The following is a 17,945-nucleotide window of genomic DNA, read 5'->3' as shown; positions in this document are numbered from 1 at the left end:
CAAAGAGAGAAACAATTATAAACTGGACAACAGATATTTTGTGTGGTTTTCTTCCCATATTTCTAGTTTGTAGGAACAGGGCCACAAAATTAGATCGTCATTCTGTTAGAGATTTCCCCTTATCCTGTTTACTTATCACATAATGTGATACCAACATAATGTCTGTAGCAGCCTATTGTCACATCCCAGCCAGATGTTCAAGCCATAGAACTGGCTTTTTAGTGACAAGCCATTAATTCTGTTCCAGTAACTAATTATGGTTCCTTAAGCTGCATCTGCAAAACAGATTCTTTTTACTTTTGCCCTCACAAAGAACTATCATACTATTTCCTGAAAGTTCAGTTTGTTTCCTTTTAGGTAAATTTCCAAAGAAGATAAATTAATGTAATTCCAGATTATAGCCTGACATAAAGAATAAACTGCAAGATCAAATAAATTCCTATTCCAGTTTTTGTAGGATAAATGGATGGTCTAAGAAATTGCTGCAAACCTTTTCTATTACGTGGATGATGATTAAAAAGAATCTTTGAATCAGTGGCTTGAGACTTTCTAATTGCTTAGTACAAAGGCCTTACAGAACATAATTTTAAATTTTACATACATATGTTGCATCTTCATTCGAATTTGAATTTATTAGTAACATATTTGTTATTTATACGGTTTGCTTTAAATAAAGCAACAGGTGAAACATGAAAGTATTAATGATTGTAATAATGGGGTTTGTAACTGGCCATTCCAAATCATATATTTATGTCCCCACACAGGGGAACAAAAACCTGAAACTTAGTCAAGGATTGAAGTAACTTATGGACAGCCTAATTTTTCTTTTTACATCTGTCAGCAAGCAAATAATTAATAAACCACAGTATTGTCAATGAGTATTGATTAGAGCATTAAGTTTTCCTGCTCTGATGTTTTTAAAGGGAAAGTGTGATTAACAGCGATACTTCAGATTAATTGCTGATTTTTTAAAACCTAGCATAATCAATCCAGACACACAAGCCTGAACCTCAGCTAGCTTGCATCCCAGTACATAAGTAACATTTGCCATGACAGTCCCTTATTTATGGTCCAGATGAGCTTGGTAGCAGGTGAAAACTGCTTTCCTGAAGTGCCATGTCCACCGCTGGGAGGTTATTCTGGGTGGGAATATTCTCTTTTTACTCTGTGGACATGAACATGCCATACCTCATTAATAAGCTGAGGACAGAACAAGGTTCGGAGGAAAATATTACTCTAGTTATGGAGACTAGCACTGTTGGTTGATAAGAAAAGCTGGAGTCCAGTCCTTGCTCCTGATGTTGTTTGTGCATTTAAACAGATGGCTATATTATGTAAATTCCTGACGTTGTCACTGTGGTTTGGCTGTTACTCAGGATTTCCCCTTTTCTGAACAAGTGTCCCAGGGCAGCCCTGGCTAGTGCAGTGTCAGAGACTGGCCATAGCACAGAGACACAGCTTCAACACAATCATTGATAGTTGATGTGATTTTGAACCACTTCAGGTGAATAAAGGGCTAGAATGCAGATCCCACAACTCTTAAAGTGAGTAAACTGTATTAAAAACAAAACAAAAAAATCAAACAACACATAAAAAAAAAAAAAAATCACAAAACCCCAACCACAAAAACAAACCAGGTAAAATTGTGCTTTCTGGGAAACCAGGACCATTCTTGAAGAAACACCAACACCATTAACCCCCAGAAAAATCTGAACCTGCTACTATGTGCTAGTCATGTTTTGAACTGATGGGCTGACAGAAGGAAGGTGTGTGAATGCCTCAGTAGTGGGACTTGGCAAGACCTAGGTCTGAGGTCTGAATCAATGTGCCAAAATGGGGAGAAGCCTGGACATTTTCATCTCCAAAAGCAAATAAAATTCAGTCAAATACATGGTAATTAGAGCAAGCAACACCTTTTTTTTCTTTTTTTTTATGCTTCATGTTCTGGCTGGAAGGTTGAGTTCTCTTTGATGTGATTTCAAACTTTTTGTAGAGACAGATTGCTTATTTTAAAAACAAAGTAGTATTATAAGGTTGATAAGCCAACAAATCTAATTTTAAACATTCATAATGTATATAATTTTCTGTTTTCCTAAAAATATCTTACAAATGAGAAATCTCAGATTTTTCCTTCAGGTAGTATTTGAGGGTAGATATCAAAGGGTATATTATGTGTATGTTACTGTGTTGTGGGCTACCGTACAGCAAGAAGTCTTTTATGATTTTAGATGCATATAGTAGCTCTTCTTAAAGCCTACATAATGCAATGATACCATGATGATCATAATATCTTAACCATAACATCTTAACCAGCCTTTTTTTTTTTTTTAACAGCTTTGAAGGTTTGCTTGATTTAGAAATTAAACTGAGGCCCAGATTCTTGTATATTAAGATCCAAGAACCTGATGAATTGCTGCTGTCAGCTACATGCAAATTAAGTCTAGAAGCAAAGCTTTTGCCTTCATTTTCCAGACAGCATAAAGTTAATGAGCCAAACACGAGGTCCTCTCAGACAACCAAAATAGAGTGGAAAAAGAAACCTTTGGGCTGGCAGTTGTTCAGAAATCTCGATACTGCTTGTAAGTATGACTCCAAAATGAACAAAAGCCAGAGGGTATTAACAAGTGAGAATTTGTTATCAGTGGGAGGAGTTTATGATGGTAGCAAGTTAAGGCTGCCATTTGTGAAGGGTGGAGGGATTTTGATTTAATTTGCCATCCATCAGTTCATGTGACAAAAGTTTCATGCAGCAACTTAAGCTACTTTAAGGGAGGTACAAGGGACAGTGAGAAGCTCCCGCTGTTGGTTTAAGTTGGTTAGAAATTTGAGTGCTTCTAGGTAGATCTGCTCTGTGACTGTCTTCTCAGAGGCCCAGTAGCTGTACCTTGATTGCTTTGCAGAATGGGGTTGGCATGTCTTTGTCAACTTTTTTTGGCATTTTTGGGAGGCACTGTTGGAAATAAGGCTGTGGAGGTGGAGCAACAGCTTACTTTTCTGTCTTAGTGTCTGTTTTATGGAACAGAATACCTTTTTACAGATCTGATGTCACACACTGTTTTCCTGATAGAGACCTTGCCAGCTACTAGCTGGCCATGTCCAGGACTTCTTACAAAGAAGTATGTGAAAAGTTCTATGTGGAGCTGTTAAATAGCAAGTGAAACTCCAAAACATAAGAAGAAGCACCAATACACTGGTTTCATGAAGAATGTAAAAAAAGAGGGCATGGGAATGACAAAACGTTGCCAGGTCTACTGCAAAGGCAGCTCCAAGTGAGGACCTCAAGGTGGGACAGCTGTAGAATCTATAAAAACAAAATGACTGTGTCATGGAGGAAGGGAATTTAAGTATCTCTTCTCATGATACAGGAGATGTATTGCTATTTGTCCCTGCCAATCTTGAATTTCCCAAATGGTGATTCCAAGCATTTACTGGAGATTTAAGGAAAGATTAAGATAGAAAGATAGATAAAGATTTGGACCTCAGTGGCAAGAGAGAATGTGTTTTGAGATTATAATTTTGTTTTAGTAAGTTTGATCATCAGTTGATGACTACCTTTAGTAAGAAAGGAGCATGGAAACAGAGGCATGTTCTCTGTTTTCAGATGTGATCCTTTCACATTAGGGTTGTTGACAGCTCTGTGTGAAATGAGAAATGGTTTATTGCTGGTTGTGTTTTCCATACTGTCTATGGTCCAGGGATAAATAACTGTTGTTGAGGCTGTCAGTTTGTTACCTGTCACAAAAAATAGATTACACTTGCTTGTTTGTTAATTCTATGTGAGTTTGGTTTCTGGAGTCACCCTCCTAAAACATACACAGCCTTCCTTCAGGCTATGTTGTCCTTATAAATGATACAGCTACAGCCTTAATGGGTTTTGCATCCTTCTTCTGTAAGTTCTACCTGTCATGTCCTATTTTTCTTGCTGAGTTTGGCACTTCTAGTTATTGAATTAAAACTTTATATAACTATACTACCACCCCCTCAAAAAAGAAAAAAAAACCCAGCAAACCAAACACCCTTCTTTATTAATGTCTCTCAAGATGAAGGCCAATTTAAACCAGCCTGCAGCTCTTCCCCTTCAACATTAATCACGAGCTCAAGACAGGCATGTATATTAGCACTTTTTGCTATTCAAGAGCTTATGTTTTGGTGGTGGTAAAACTCTGTGTTTTAGTAATTTCTTATCCTGGAACTAAGCCCTGAGCACTAAAAGTAATTGTGTGCCCTTTGCAATTTGCTGTTCTTTACTAAAAGGACTGGAATCTAGTGTACAAATACACATTTTCTAATCTATAGCCATAGTAGTTTAGGCTTGTGCTGCTCAAGATTCTTACTCATCATCACAGTGTAGGGGAGGCAGACACAATTTCATCAGGGCAAGGAGATGACATCTAGCTCTTCTCCCAGAATGATCTGGAAAAAACAGGAAAATAATCATCCTGCATGCCTGATCTTGACCAAGTTAAAAAATGCAAAATGAACATAGTGAGAAGTGTGAATAAGCAACCCTTTATAACAATTTTGGTAGAGCTCTTCAGGATACACCAAGGATGAAACGCACTGTGTTCATGTGAAAAAAACAGATTTTTATGTGCTTGAAACCGCATATTGAAGTGCCCAGTGGTACGTGTGGGATGATCTCTGCCTAACTTCAGGCACAGGCAACATGGAAATCTGAATACTAAACCAAGATGTCATCTGACATCTAAAGGTCAGCTGAATCCCACTTAGAAAGCAAATCTACACTGCACCTGAAAAGCAGCTGAGGTCAGTCTGCTTAGTGGTAACCTTGGCAAAATAGCCCTTTCTAACCCACTATGCCACTATTAGGAAACTTGACCCACACTCCGGTTTAGAATCTCCTTCCAAGAGAAAAAAACCCACAAGGGGCTCACCCAAATCTGCAGATGTCCCCCTGATGCCTGACTTCCAGTGTACTCCTCTGCTTGTTATTCCAGTCTCATTTCCCTTTCTAGTGAATAAAGGCCAAAACAGAGGGAAAGATACCAGACTTTGTAAGTTTTCCAGTCTTTGAAGTGACTTCATGATCACTTCTGTTTTGGTTACAACAGATGCCTGTTAGATGACCTTGTCAAAATATGACAGTCCCTGCCAGCAAAATACGTCAAAGGAGGTAGCTTGTTTTCAGGATCCATTACTTTCAAACAGTGCAGGGCTTCAGCCAAGAGCTCACTCTGAGACAATTTATACTAAGGTGTGTGGGAAGATGCACCAGAGGGCCATGCTTTCAGTAAAACTAGTCAAAGTTAAGCATCCAAAACACACGTAACAGGGCAAAGTCCAAAGAGTTTCTAATTACCATATGTTTTATAAATCAGAGACAGGACCCTGTGAGCTGTACTTTGATGCATGTAGTCTCTCTTTTCCTACTGTGGATGTGATTTTAGTCTGTTTTGAGGGAGGAACTGAGAGTATATCTGCTCTATGGTGTTTTTATGTGGTCTTCTTCAAGAAGAGGGTGAGCTCTGTCAATACCCTCACGCAGCCAGACACTGCACATTCATGTTAGCTCAGCATCAAATTTATTTTAAGTAGGGCTATCACTGCTTCCTTACACTAAGTATCTTCTCACTCACTGAATACTGCAGGAGCATCTTTGTAATACAGCCTTCTTTTGAGTCCCAGACTTATTGCATGTCTTCTTAAGGGGGAGAAATAAAACTGGGCTTGCTAGAGATAAGCCTAGGTGCAGCATGACAATGCTTGAGGGATAGTGTGCTAGTGAGGTCCTTTGGTCTGCTGTGTCAGTGGAGGCAGGGGATGGAGAGCCATGTGGCAGCAAAGACACAAGGGTTATTGATGTGTTAGAAACCACACATAGATAGAAGTGCCTCAGAATGGTCACAAAGAATTAGGGTTTTCCCCCCTTAGAATGTGGCAGCATCAATAGCCTAACTGAAGTGTATCTTCATCAATGCATGCAGCATAGGCAACAAACAGGAGGAGCTGGAATCCGTTGTGCAGCAAGGAAAACTATGACATAGCTGCCATGATGGAAACATGGTGGTATGACTCCCACAGCTGGAGTGCTGCAATGGGTGGCTATAAGGGTCCTTTCTAACTTACCATGCTTTTGATATGCATTAAGGGTGCCACTAATGATAGGAATGATATCAGTCAAGCAGCTAAATAAGTGGAGCCATCTGAAAATATTTATCATTAATTAAAACTGACAAATCAGATCTTGCATAGAATAATGTTTATCTACTGCTTGCTACCAGAAATTCATATGGTAATCACCAGTTAAAGTTGCAAGGATGTATTTCTGGCTTGGATAAATGCAGGTATATCCAGAATACGGGGCTAAGGAGCTGATGAACAGGGTTCAGCCTGGAGAAGAGAAGGCTGCCTGGAGACCTCATAGCAGCCTTCCAGTATCTGAAGGGGGCCTATAGGGATGCTAGGGAGGGACCTTTCATTAGGGACTGTAGTGACAGAACAAGGGGTAACGGGTTAGAATTTAAACAGGGGAAGTTTAGACTGGATATAAGGAAGAAATTTTTTGCTGTGAGGGTGGTGAGGCACTGGAATGGGTTGCCCAGGAAGGTTGTGAATGCTCCATCCCTGGCAGTGTTCAAGGCCAGGCTGGACGAGGCCTTGGGTGGCATGGTTTAGTGTGAGTTGTCCCTGCCCACAGCAGGGGCATTGGAACTAGATGATCTCAAGGTCATTTCCAACCCTAACTATTCTATGATTCTAATATGGAGTAGCTACAAAATAAATATATGTTTCTAAGATATTAATTGAAGCTTAAATCAGAATGTTTATTAGCAAGTACACTGAGTCCTCTCACTGGCACAAATCAGCATAGCTCTGTTTACTTCAGAGGTGGTTTATACCAACTGAAAATCTGATCTGGTATTGAAAAATCATTCCCTGAGAAGCTGGCATTATGAGGGTACACGTCACATTGTCTCACATGTGTGACCTTTTCACTCGTCTCTTTAAAGGTAACCTTTGTGCACTACCTAGTCTCAGTTTCTCTTGTGTGTTAGGATTTTCTGCAGTGACTGCGATTAGCTCTCATTTCCCCTACACATTGGCCTATACGGGACAACTCAGTAATGACATCCGAAGTGCACTGCATCTGCCTCAAAAGAGAGGATGCTACTGTGGGTGTGAAGGTCCTTGGGTTAGCTTCTTATCATGGCTCACTGTGAAAGAAAGTTTTTAAAAAGCTGTTTCAAAAGCAGAACACTTCATGGGCTCCATAGGAATATAACTCCCTGACTCTGGAGCTGCTTACTACTTTATTCCTGGCTTCCCAAATCCCTGCTCTGTTAGCCACTGGAGAGTCAAGCGGAGGAAAGAGGAGAGGGCAAATGGAGCAGTGACAAACCAGACTTCCATGGGAATCATCCTCAAGTCAGTTGGACATTTTGTCAACATATTCCCTAGAATATTTCAGTTCTGATAAGTCTGGCATTTCCTGTCAGAAAAATGCCAAGTATAAGAAAGCGTGTGCCGTGTCAGCTGTATTTTCAAACGTATGCCTGTTTATGTTAAAGCTTTTTCTTTGACACACTGTTGCTTTTCAGTTGGAATTAACTGGGATAATTGAAAAAGCCTCTTAGACCAAGCAGCCTCGAAAGGCACATGTATTTCTGCTAACCCTAAGAGAAAGACCGGGAGTGGTGGTGCGGCAAGACTGTAATAAAATTGGTACGAGGCGATGGCTGGGAGCACCTGTTAGTCCTGACAGCCAGGCACCACTTCACAAGTGGGCAGGCTTACAGGAAAAGAGGGGATCAGGAGGGCCCAGCACCATGGCAGGTCCTTACAGAAGCCACCAAGACCTGAGGTAAGTGTATATCCCAGCATTGTACACCCAGCCCAGGCAGAAGGCTGTGATGCTGAGTTGTGCTGCTGCAGCAGTCATGCAAGGAACAAAGTTGCATGGTAGGGATGGCACGTGAGCACTACAATAACTGACATGTATGGATCGTTTAAATTAGTTTACTGCTTTGTAAAATGCTGTGTATGGTGACTGATGTGAAAACAGAAGAGGCAGCTTAGGTATGAGCTATGTTACTTGGGTTTCTCCAGAGAAAATTGGTTTATCTTCCACTGGTCCATAAATTCAATTTGCCTCTTTGACTTCCTGTATTGATACAAATGGAGTAAATCAGAAGATGGCTTAAGCAGACATGTTGAGGTAAGCGTTTTTCATTCTCTTTTCTCAATTAAATGAGCTGCAATTGCATTACAGGCGACTCTGCTCCTCCAACTCATAAATATTCTTAATGCATTCTGTCTAGTGAAACCTGTGATGACGCAAACAACTGCCCCTCTGACCTGTCCTCTCCATTCTTTGACATACACTTAAGGAGCTACATTTACAATTGGAGCTATTGCTAGCTGGAATATGAAAATATTGAGGGCTCTTTGTATATACAATTTCTTTTTCTGTGGGTACAGACTGCATGATTGTCAGATGGCCATTAAACATCAGCAAATTGTAGCTGGAAGCAGGATTTTATAGTAGAGGCTTGCTTTTAAAAGCCATTCTGGTACGGGTTCAAAATTAACTTTCAAAGCATTTTGTAGGCCATTTTCTTGCCTTAGAGAAGAGTGCAGATGGAATGAAGAGGAAATCTAAGGAGTGCAGATGCTTTTGCAATGCCAGGCAGAAAAAGATAAAAAGTCCTCTGCATGATATTGCTTTACATACACCTAATACACAGATCAAAAATCAGCAATGGTTACAGTGAAAAGGAAAGTCACAAGCACCAATATTTTTGTGGTTTTGAGTTCATATAAAGTTACCTATTCTAAAAAATGTGTCTTTACTGACCTCTGTAATGGTAATTTAAAATCTGTTCTGCAGCCTACCCATAAGCTGGATATTCACTGCACTTGCAAACAAAGAGAACATCAGTTCTTTCAGCAGTGTTGTGCATTTATTTATTTATTTATTTATTTATTTTAAAGTGCTTTGGCTTATAAAATGAGGATTTTTCTTTCTTGAGCAGAACAATTCTGCTTACTAAAATAATGCAACAGACATATTCAAGGACTGTCTAACTCAGAGTTTTGGAGTTGCTGTGAAAATCAGTTATACTTTTCTAATTTTAGGTTTTCTTGTTGGCAGTATAATAAACTGATCCTGTTCAAATATCCCTTTCCTTTACATCTGGTAAGGATGAGAGTAATATAAATATTTCAGTTTTCTGTCATAATTAAAGTGAGTATATAAGTTTTTAAAGACTATTGCAACACAGCTTTGGAAAGGAAATGTAGAGGTAGTATTTTTATGCTCCCTTAGCAACCCACTATTGTATTTGCACTATAATTATCAGGTTTACTTTTCCAAAGTGATGCGTCATTGAAATTGAAAGTATTGTCAGTGCATCATATACAGTTTAGAGTGGCAGACATCTTTCCTACCAGTGCTATGAAGGTCCACAGAACATTTCTTTTTAATGTACTCTGCCTTACAAGATGTCTGTAGTCCAGCACCATAAGACTACTTGGCCAGACCACTGGGATTTGTTCATCCTGTAAACCAGAGCCCAGGCCTTTCATCCTCCAGGTTAATATCTTAATCTGTAGGTTACAAAGTAAGGTATTTACATGTCTCTTTTCAGCCTTTGAGGCTCTTATTTCCCTGGCTGCTGAGCTGCAGAAGCTTCATGGATGTTTCTATCACTCAGATCACTGCATAGACATATGGTGAGGACCTGTTCCTCAGAAAAATGTACTTTTGACATGGTTCAGGACCTAAGGCTTCCTCTTCCAGAAATCATCTCAAGGTACTTCCCACTAGGAAGGGGCCGCTCACTCGATAATGGAAATAGACAGTGTATGAACTCTAAGGAGGAGGTGAAAATTTAACTAACTACTTTCTTGGCTTTCGATGTAGTGCATGGGATAGTTTTGGATTGCCCTTTGGAGCTCTGCCTAATTCTCTCCATTAATTATGTAAGGATGCCAGGATATTTGACCTTTTTCTTCTGAGTTGCACTGCACAATTTAGAAGTGCTCAAACTTGTACTATGGATCTAACCTCCAACCTGTAACACAGGGTCCAGTAAAGAAATAGAAAGCAGATTTTTTAAAGCAAACATCAATGATGCTGAGTTCAAGGGTAGTCCCACAGTAAACATTTTGTGCTATATCCTTGCTTCAAAAAATTCTTGTTCAGATTAGCATTGCATTGACCCCATGCAGAATAGCTGAAGAGTACGAGAAATGGGATGCAGACATTGGAGAGAGCAAAGTCAAACATGGAGACACACTGCAATCCACCTCCCCATTGAAATACTCCTGGAAAGTCCTCATTATGTGGTGCTGCTGGGACAAGATCCTTGCTGCCATTCAGGATCCTGTAATATCAATCCGTGCTGAGAGGATCATGGCACATTTAACTTCCCTGAGACCCCTCATCTGTGCTGAGAGATTGTAGTGGGCGGCAGGAGCAGAAAGCTGCTGTTGTGACATTATGGCTTGCTAAAGTTGGACCTACGAGGGGCAGAGACAAGAAGGGCTTTGTATATGAGCTGAAGGTGTTGCTTCAGGGTAGTGGAAAGGAAATGCAGTTCTCTCAAAATTGTTTGCAACTGGCCTGGCCAGTGTTTTTGTCTCTTAGATATGTTTTACTAAGGAGTTCTTGTGCATTATTCTTGTGCCATCATTCCTATCTAAAGATCACAAAAGAGTTTGTATTTATTTACCAATATTTTTGTATTCATGTATTTATCTATAATGTATTTATATGTCTATCTGTATTTATATATACAAATGCATTTATGTGTTTTTATTTGCCAATATACTTGGATTCGCAGAAGGTACCACAGATGTTGTTTAATTGCAAGTGAAGATGCTTTGGACAATATGCATGGTGTGCTGTGGGAGTACTGAGTAGAAATGAATCATTAGCAGATTTCAGCAAGAAGCTGTGACCCAGACTGAGAAGAAGAATGTACGTCCTGCCACTGTAAAGTTCTAGAAATCATCTGCTGAGCTGGATTAAGAAATCATTGCTTTCTTCCAAAGCCTGCATAGAGTGATCCTCAGAATATTTATTAATAATATATCTATTCTAATCATTCTTAGAATACTCATACTCTGTGGAGCATTGTTGTAAAAATTTAAAATGACTGCATACATCTTCTTTAATGCTCTTAGTGTAGGTCATGACTATAATAATAAACACTACTGTCCTGTTTTCTAGATAAAATTATATATTAATGCATTGCATCCATTTATCTATATTCAAAGAAAACTATGAGCTATACGAGATCTGACAGAAAAGTAGAGCAAATAGAAAGTTCCCAGAAGGCAATATCTAAATGATAATTGAAATTCTAGTTAGTCTCAGCTTATTCACATCCCCACTTAATACCAGCATAGAAGTTAGTGCAATTTGCTGCTAATAGATCTGACTGGAGGTAAAGAGGGCTTATGTCCTCATTTTCACCAGAAAAGTGGTAAGGATCCAATGCCTCTCAAAGTAAATATTTCTGGGTTTGTCCTGAAGATTTTTCTATTCTTCTGTCTCTGTGCCAAAAATAATAAAGCATGTAGGCTGATGATAATTGGTGCTTAAGAGCACAGCATGAGTTATGCTGCTGAGAGAAGCAGCACCGATTGGCAAGTGTTGTCCTCAGACCCTCTGTCTCTACAGGGTGCAAGAAAAGCTCCTTTTTTAAAGCAACTAAGGTAAACAACTGCCTTTTTATCAGTGGGATGGTGCTGTGTGATGTCCTTGCGTGGGGCAGGAGTAGAACTGGCAGGATCTGCACTGGAATGCCACATCCTTCTCTGATTTCAGAAGGCAGCAAGTGTTTTTTGCAGTTTAAAGCAAAGCTCATGGTGGCAATGACAGACAGCAAGCTATCTGGATGCTTTTCAGAGTGTTTCTGATATTAATCACATCTCTGATACAAACTCTGTCATTCACTGTCATTGGCAGCTCTTGTGCACTGATGTCAGGAAGCTTGGTCTTTTATGGCATTACCAACCCAACAGATGCCACTGCTTTTGTCTCAAAATAAAATAAAAGCAAGTGGTAGCTCTGTTTGGGCCAAATCTGAAGTAGTCATCCTGAGGTACTAACTTTAGCAATGACTTGGAATACTTCATACTGTCCCTGTCTGTGACTTTTGTATGCTGAGCTATACTCCAGAGTAATTTAGAGCTTTTCTAATCGCATACCTGTGGTTTACAAGGTTCTATCCACCCTTCTGATGGTGGGCAGAGCCAGGCTGCTACCATCATTCTTCAAGGTCTGAAGAACCCTCTGAAGAGATCTCTGTGTAAATATTTATGGAATGCTGCAAATTGCTTTGTACTGCTAGATAATTTTAAATGGCTGGAGCTACTGCATTAGAAGCACATCCTTAAGTCACTGTGTGAGAGGTCCTAACAAAATGTGTTCAATTTATATGCATTTTTTCTTCAGTGAGTAAAAACACATGAGGCACCTGTTTGCTTTGTGAATATTGTAAGAATAGATATACAGCACAAATCTGTTAGAGACAAAACAGAGTAACAGTCTCAATGTGTATTTCCATACCTTTTTTAGCTCCCAGGAGTCACAGGCTTTATTAAGAAAGAAGAATCAAGAAACGTGAGCTGGTTTTGAGGCTTTCTACCTTTCCTATTCCCATCATCATGGCATTAAATATCTTCAGTTCGTAATGATGTTGTTTGGCTTTCTTGCATCCTTGGTTCCTACTTGAATTCCATCAGAGTGATAAGGGAGACACTCAGACTTGTGTCTTTCAAATTCTGGGAACTTCTATTATTCTGTTACATATCTACCTCATTTGTTTCCAATATTTTAATTGCTTGTAGCATCAAACCATGCTTTTATTGATTTCTATGTTTTATGCAGTCAGGGGCATTATGTTAATAACTTTTAGTCCTTATGCAGTCCTTTGCATTAAAAACGTAGGTAAATCTAATCCATCAAATGGCCAGATACTAGATACTACAGATAAATAGAACACCCATCATACACTTACTTAGGCAAAAGTTGATTACTATATTACTGTAGAATACATTATTTACGTTGGTATTTGTTTGCAAAAAACAGTAATCTGATCACTGCAACTTCTACTTCGTCAAGTATACAGGGATCTATAAGTTCTTTCCATATCATATAGTATCTGGACATTGCTGCAAACATGGCTGAGCTTTACTACAGGGGATTCAACCAAAGACAACAAAAATTTTCCTTTAGACTTAGGGTGACAAGTAGCAGATGCTTTGATTTATATCCCACTCCCTACTGGCTTATTTTCAAGATTAATTATTCTTCCTTGGTTTAGCCAATGGCTTTACCCATAATATTTCTGTGTATCTGACTGCAAAGGCATTAATAAGCATACTTAATAAATCAGCTTCATTTAGGAATCATGCATGTCAGATGTTCTGTGGATTTGCTAATTAACAATGCTGCACACTCCAGATAGGAACCTCCAGAACCTGTTACAAGCAGCCTGGTGTTCAGGAAGATTAATCACTGGGCTACAAAGCTCAGATGCTGTGAATGAGAATGTTCAGTGGAGAAATTAAATCTCTCCAGGCAAACTATAACTTGCATACTCTGTTTCCACAGTCGTCACTCACTTGTTTGTTTATTTAAGACAGCAAATTACCATTCATGCCTCATCATAACCTGCTTACCGAGAGGTGAAAGAGCCCCATCCAGCTTTAGCCACAGGCAGAGGAGGAGGGTTTGGGCACTGAGCTTGGGACCTAACAAAATGTGTTCACAAGAGAGCATTTATTTGCTTTTTTTTTTTCCACAGTGAGTAAAAACTGTGACATAAAGCACCTGCTCAGTTTGTGAATATTGTAAGAATCTTATGATTCCCATGGAGCTATTTCTCTCATTCCTGCATGCGCAGTAGACAGTCATGTATATTTAGCCAAAATAGCACAACAGCAACTTTACAAAGAAGGACCTGGGACTCCTAGGGAGCAGTGAAGTTGACAATGATCCAGCAATATGCCCTTGTTGCAAAGAAAGCCAAAGACACCCTAGGCTACATTAGAAAGAGTGTGGCCAGCAGGTCGAGGGAGGTGATCCTTCCCCTTCCATGCAGCACTGTGGAGGCCACACCTGGAGTGCTGAGCCCAGTATGAGGGACACATGAATGTACTGGACTTAGTCCAAAAAAGAGACACAAAGATAATTAAAGACTGGAGTGTCATTTCTATGAGAGGCTGAGACTGTTCAGCCTGGAGAAGACACAGGTCAGGGGATCTTACTCATGTGCATAAATTACCGGAACTGGTGGGGGTAGTGGAACTAAAGAAGGCAGAGCCAGGCTCATCTCTGTGCTGCACAGTGATGGGTCAACAGACAACGGGCACAAGCAGAGATACAGGAAATCCCATTTAAATTAAAGATTTCTTTTTCTTTTGTTACAGTGGGAGAGGTCAAACACTGGTACAGGTTGCCCATAGAGGCTGTGGAGTCTTCACTCTTGGAGATATCTAAGGCCCAACTGGCCATGATCCTGGGCAATGTCCTGCAGCTGCCCTGCTTGACCTGGGTCTTGGACTAGACACTCTCCAGCAGTGCTTTCCAGCTTCAGCAACTCTGTGATTCTGAGCTTCATACAATGCAGCAGCCTTATCCTGGCCAGTATAACAGTTCCTTTAGTATACATATCCTTGCAGATTGTTGTTAGGTGCTTTTTGGGAAGCAGTAGAGGGGGAAAAGGACCACATTAGAGGAAGCAGACTTTTCTGGTCTTCTGATAAAAGTTACAGATTCAGGGTGCAAGAAAGACTTGTGTTGTGACTGTCAGCTTGTGTTATGCAGAAGAAATAAGTATATTTCATAATTTTATTGGGCAACTGTATAACTGATCTTCTGTTCTTTCCAAACAGAAATACATCAGTGACTAATGGATTGGGTCACATTATGTAGCAAAATTAAACACACAATAGTATTAGTAGGAGCCATTTTTCTTCTCTTCTAATGCTTATGATAAATGCTTCTGTGTCTAGCTGTAAGTAATTGATGAGTAATGCACTAAATTAACAGTAGCAATTTAAGATTCATTATAGCAATATCAACCAAGCAGCAGATATATGTGTATAAGAAAATTACACGGGGTTCTTTCATCCTCTATATTTTAAGGTTTTACATAGCATCATATGTCCTGTAATCTCTCTAGGATTTCCTTTAGCAGCCTCCTATCCTTAAGCTTCTATATAAACAAGAGTTGTTGTGGAAAAAGGCAGGGCATCTGGACTCTGGCATAATGCAATTTTCTTTTTCTTCAAAGGTCAACCAAGTTCATTGCAGAAAGCCAGCCTAGCTATTAGCCATTGTGAATATTATTCTATGACTACCCTTCTTTCAAGAAAGCATGAAACCAGATGTCAGTTTCTGGAAATGTAATAGGTTAAAAATTAGTAGCAGCCTTTTCTTCCTCTCACTTTTTATAAAATAATAGAGATCATAAGCAAACATCTACATTGTCAGAGAGGACAGCAGCGCAGTCGTATTTATCATGTTAGTTTTGTGTGAGATGTGCAGCTTTCAGCAAATTCCATGTGTGTGGAGAATAACGTGTCCCTGAAAGAACAGGCATTGTAGAACTGAACAGCTTCTCCTGCACGAAGCATAAAAACCATACTGAGTTAAAGATAATGCAAAGCTGTGATTTCAAATGTACAAGTTCTGTTGAGAGAATTATTAGACGGAAAAGGAGAAATAACTTTAGTATTATTATTTAAGCTACAAAATTTATTGAAATAGAGAATTCCCTAGGTATTGCAGGATAAGCCTGGCGGCTTGGGCAAACTCAGCTTTAGGAGTAACTCTGAACAGACAGCAAGATTACTACTCTCAATTTCCCTTTGAGACTTCAGATACATTTTTGACACTGAATAGCATTACATGGAAGTGAAAGGTATCTTCTCCCTTTACCCCAAAAGGGAACATGTAAAATCCCAAATTTTCCATGTTCTTTTTCAAGTGAAACCAAAACACTTCCCAAACCAAAGGATCCCTTTCTGCATGGTTGGGAATACATTAATCCTGGTAAGTCGGGAGTGGGCAAGAAAAGACTTTGTATCTTTGATCAGGAAACTCCCCAGCTCATGTTAAGAACTGGGGAAAACTTCCATGACTTAGTCACCTCCTGATTCCAACCTGCCCCAAATTAAGATGTTGACTCAAGCTTCTGCCTATAAACATGCCTTACCTTGCTACCATGTCTTACTTCTTTCTTGTAGTCCTGTTGGTATGTGTCAGACCTCTGTGTCTGTGCTTATATCACAAATAATTTGAATCAGTGACTAATTCTTCATTCATACCTTTGAAGGCCATAAGTTAGTGTTTATTCAACTGTGTGAGACATTGTCAGGCAATGTGTAACACAACTGAAGCAATAATTGTAAAAAGCTCTACGCTTTTCCGTGCATAGAAACTTGCATGCAAGTAGGCTATCAAATGCAAGTGATGTGTGAAATTAAACAAAACCAAGTCTAATTTCCTTTTGGTTGTAAATAAAAGCTACAGAGACAGCACAGCATAAGCTGGTCTATGCAATTTTCATAAAGATCAGTTGTCCTAATTAAAAGAGATTGAGAAGCCCTGTGCCAGGTGATACTTGGACAATTAGGATGAGTAAATCAGTTCTCTTGATATAATTTATATTCTCAGTTAATGTAATTGTCTATGGACTCCCCATAGTGTGTTTTTTAAGACATGGTGTTTGCATAAACTTCTGTTGTAAAAAGATGTCCAGCCATTAAAGCCGTGGGTAGATGCTGAAGCAGTGGGAACAATGCAAGTGGCAGAATGAGAAGACTGGATCTTTGAGACTTTTGAGGATTCTAGCTTCAGAGGAAGACATGCTGTATTTTGATTATTATTTAAAGTGTATTAAAATAGGAAATAAAGCAAAAGACTTCTGTACTGCAAATGAGCAACACCTATGGAGAGAACTGAGGTGCTTGTGTTTTCAGCATGTGCTGATTTAGTACCAGGTATTTTTGTGTTCAGGATGAATGAACTTGCCCTGAAACATCAGTTCCCAGGTCAACAGATCATTATAAATGCTCTGAAACACTTGTGGCTCACTGGAGAAGAACTGACAAGTTGCTACGTTGCACTGCTAAGTATACATTATTAGCAGTCCTTGAACTACAACCAGTCATCCTCTGATCACTGTTTAGCCACTGCTGTTGCTCACTTTTCAGTTGGAGACTAGAGAAAATTTTAGGTTAAATTAATGTTTTGGATGTATCCACACACACAAGGGCTAAAGGCAATGTTTTACCAACAGGTGTAGAGATTTGCTTTATAAATTGCAGAGTTAGAGTATATGGATTGTGTTTATGGGTTTATAACTACCTGATATTAGTCATGAAACTGAGGTGCTCAGTGCATTCAGACAGGCTAAGAATGTCCTCTACCTTCATATGCTTCTTATTTTAAGAAAACAGATACTTATTTCATTGAGATTAACTTCAGAAGTTTTGATTCTTAACAAAAGGATCAAGAATTAAGAAGATAATTAAATAGTTTCTTGTAAGAAGCTTAGCAATCAAAAAATAACATTCCAAATATGAACACTTGTTCACATCATCAGCCACGTAATTCCCTCTCAGAAGTCTGAACTGGAGTGGGTATAAATAATGGCTTGCTGCGGATACCTTGATGAACAATCGATAGCAATTTTTTACAGGAAGCAAAATCTTAAGAGCACAAAAAAAAAAATCATCACATTCAGTTCTGCTATTGTTACCATCATTATCATTACAAATCCTGTTTCAGTTGAAGAAGTGAAAGAAAAGTGAAGAGTAAACAGAAGACAAGAAAATAAAGAACACTCCAGAAATCATCCCTAAGGAATGAAAAAGGAGAAATGGAGGAAAAGTGACAGTTCTGTTATTACCTGGGATAACAGGTTCTGGGAATTCCACTTTAACTGTGAACCAGAAGTGGATAA

Source organism: Neopsephotus bourkii, unplaced genomic scaffold (assembly GCF_033783945.1).
Source record: "Neopsephotus bourkii isolate Nb327-2 ecotype Australia unplaced genomic scaffold, CSIRO-AGI_Nbou_v1 NB_1760, whole genome shotgun sequence".
Classification (NCBI taxonomy): Eukaryota; Metazoa; Chordata; class Aves; order Psittaciformes; family Psittacidae; genus Neopsephotus; species Neopsephotus bourkii.
The sequence above is the reverse complement of the archived record's forward strand: the minus strand, read 5'-3'. Positions refer to the sequence as shown.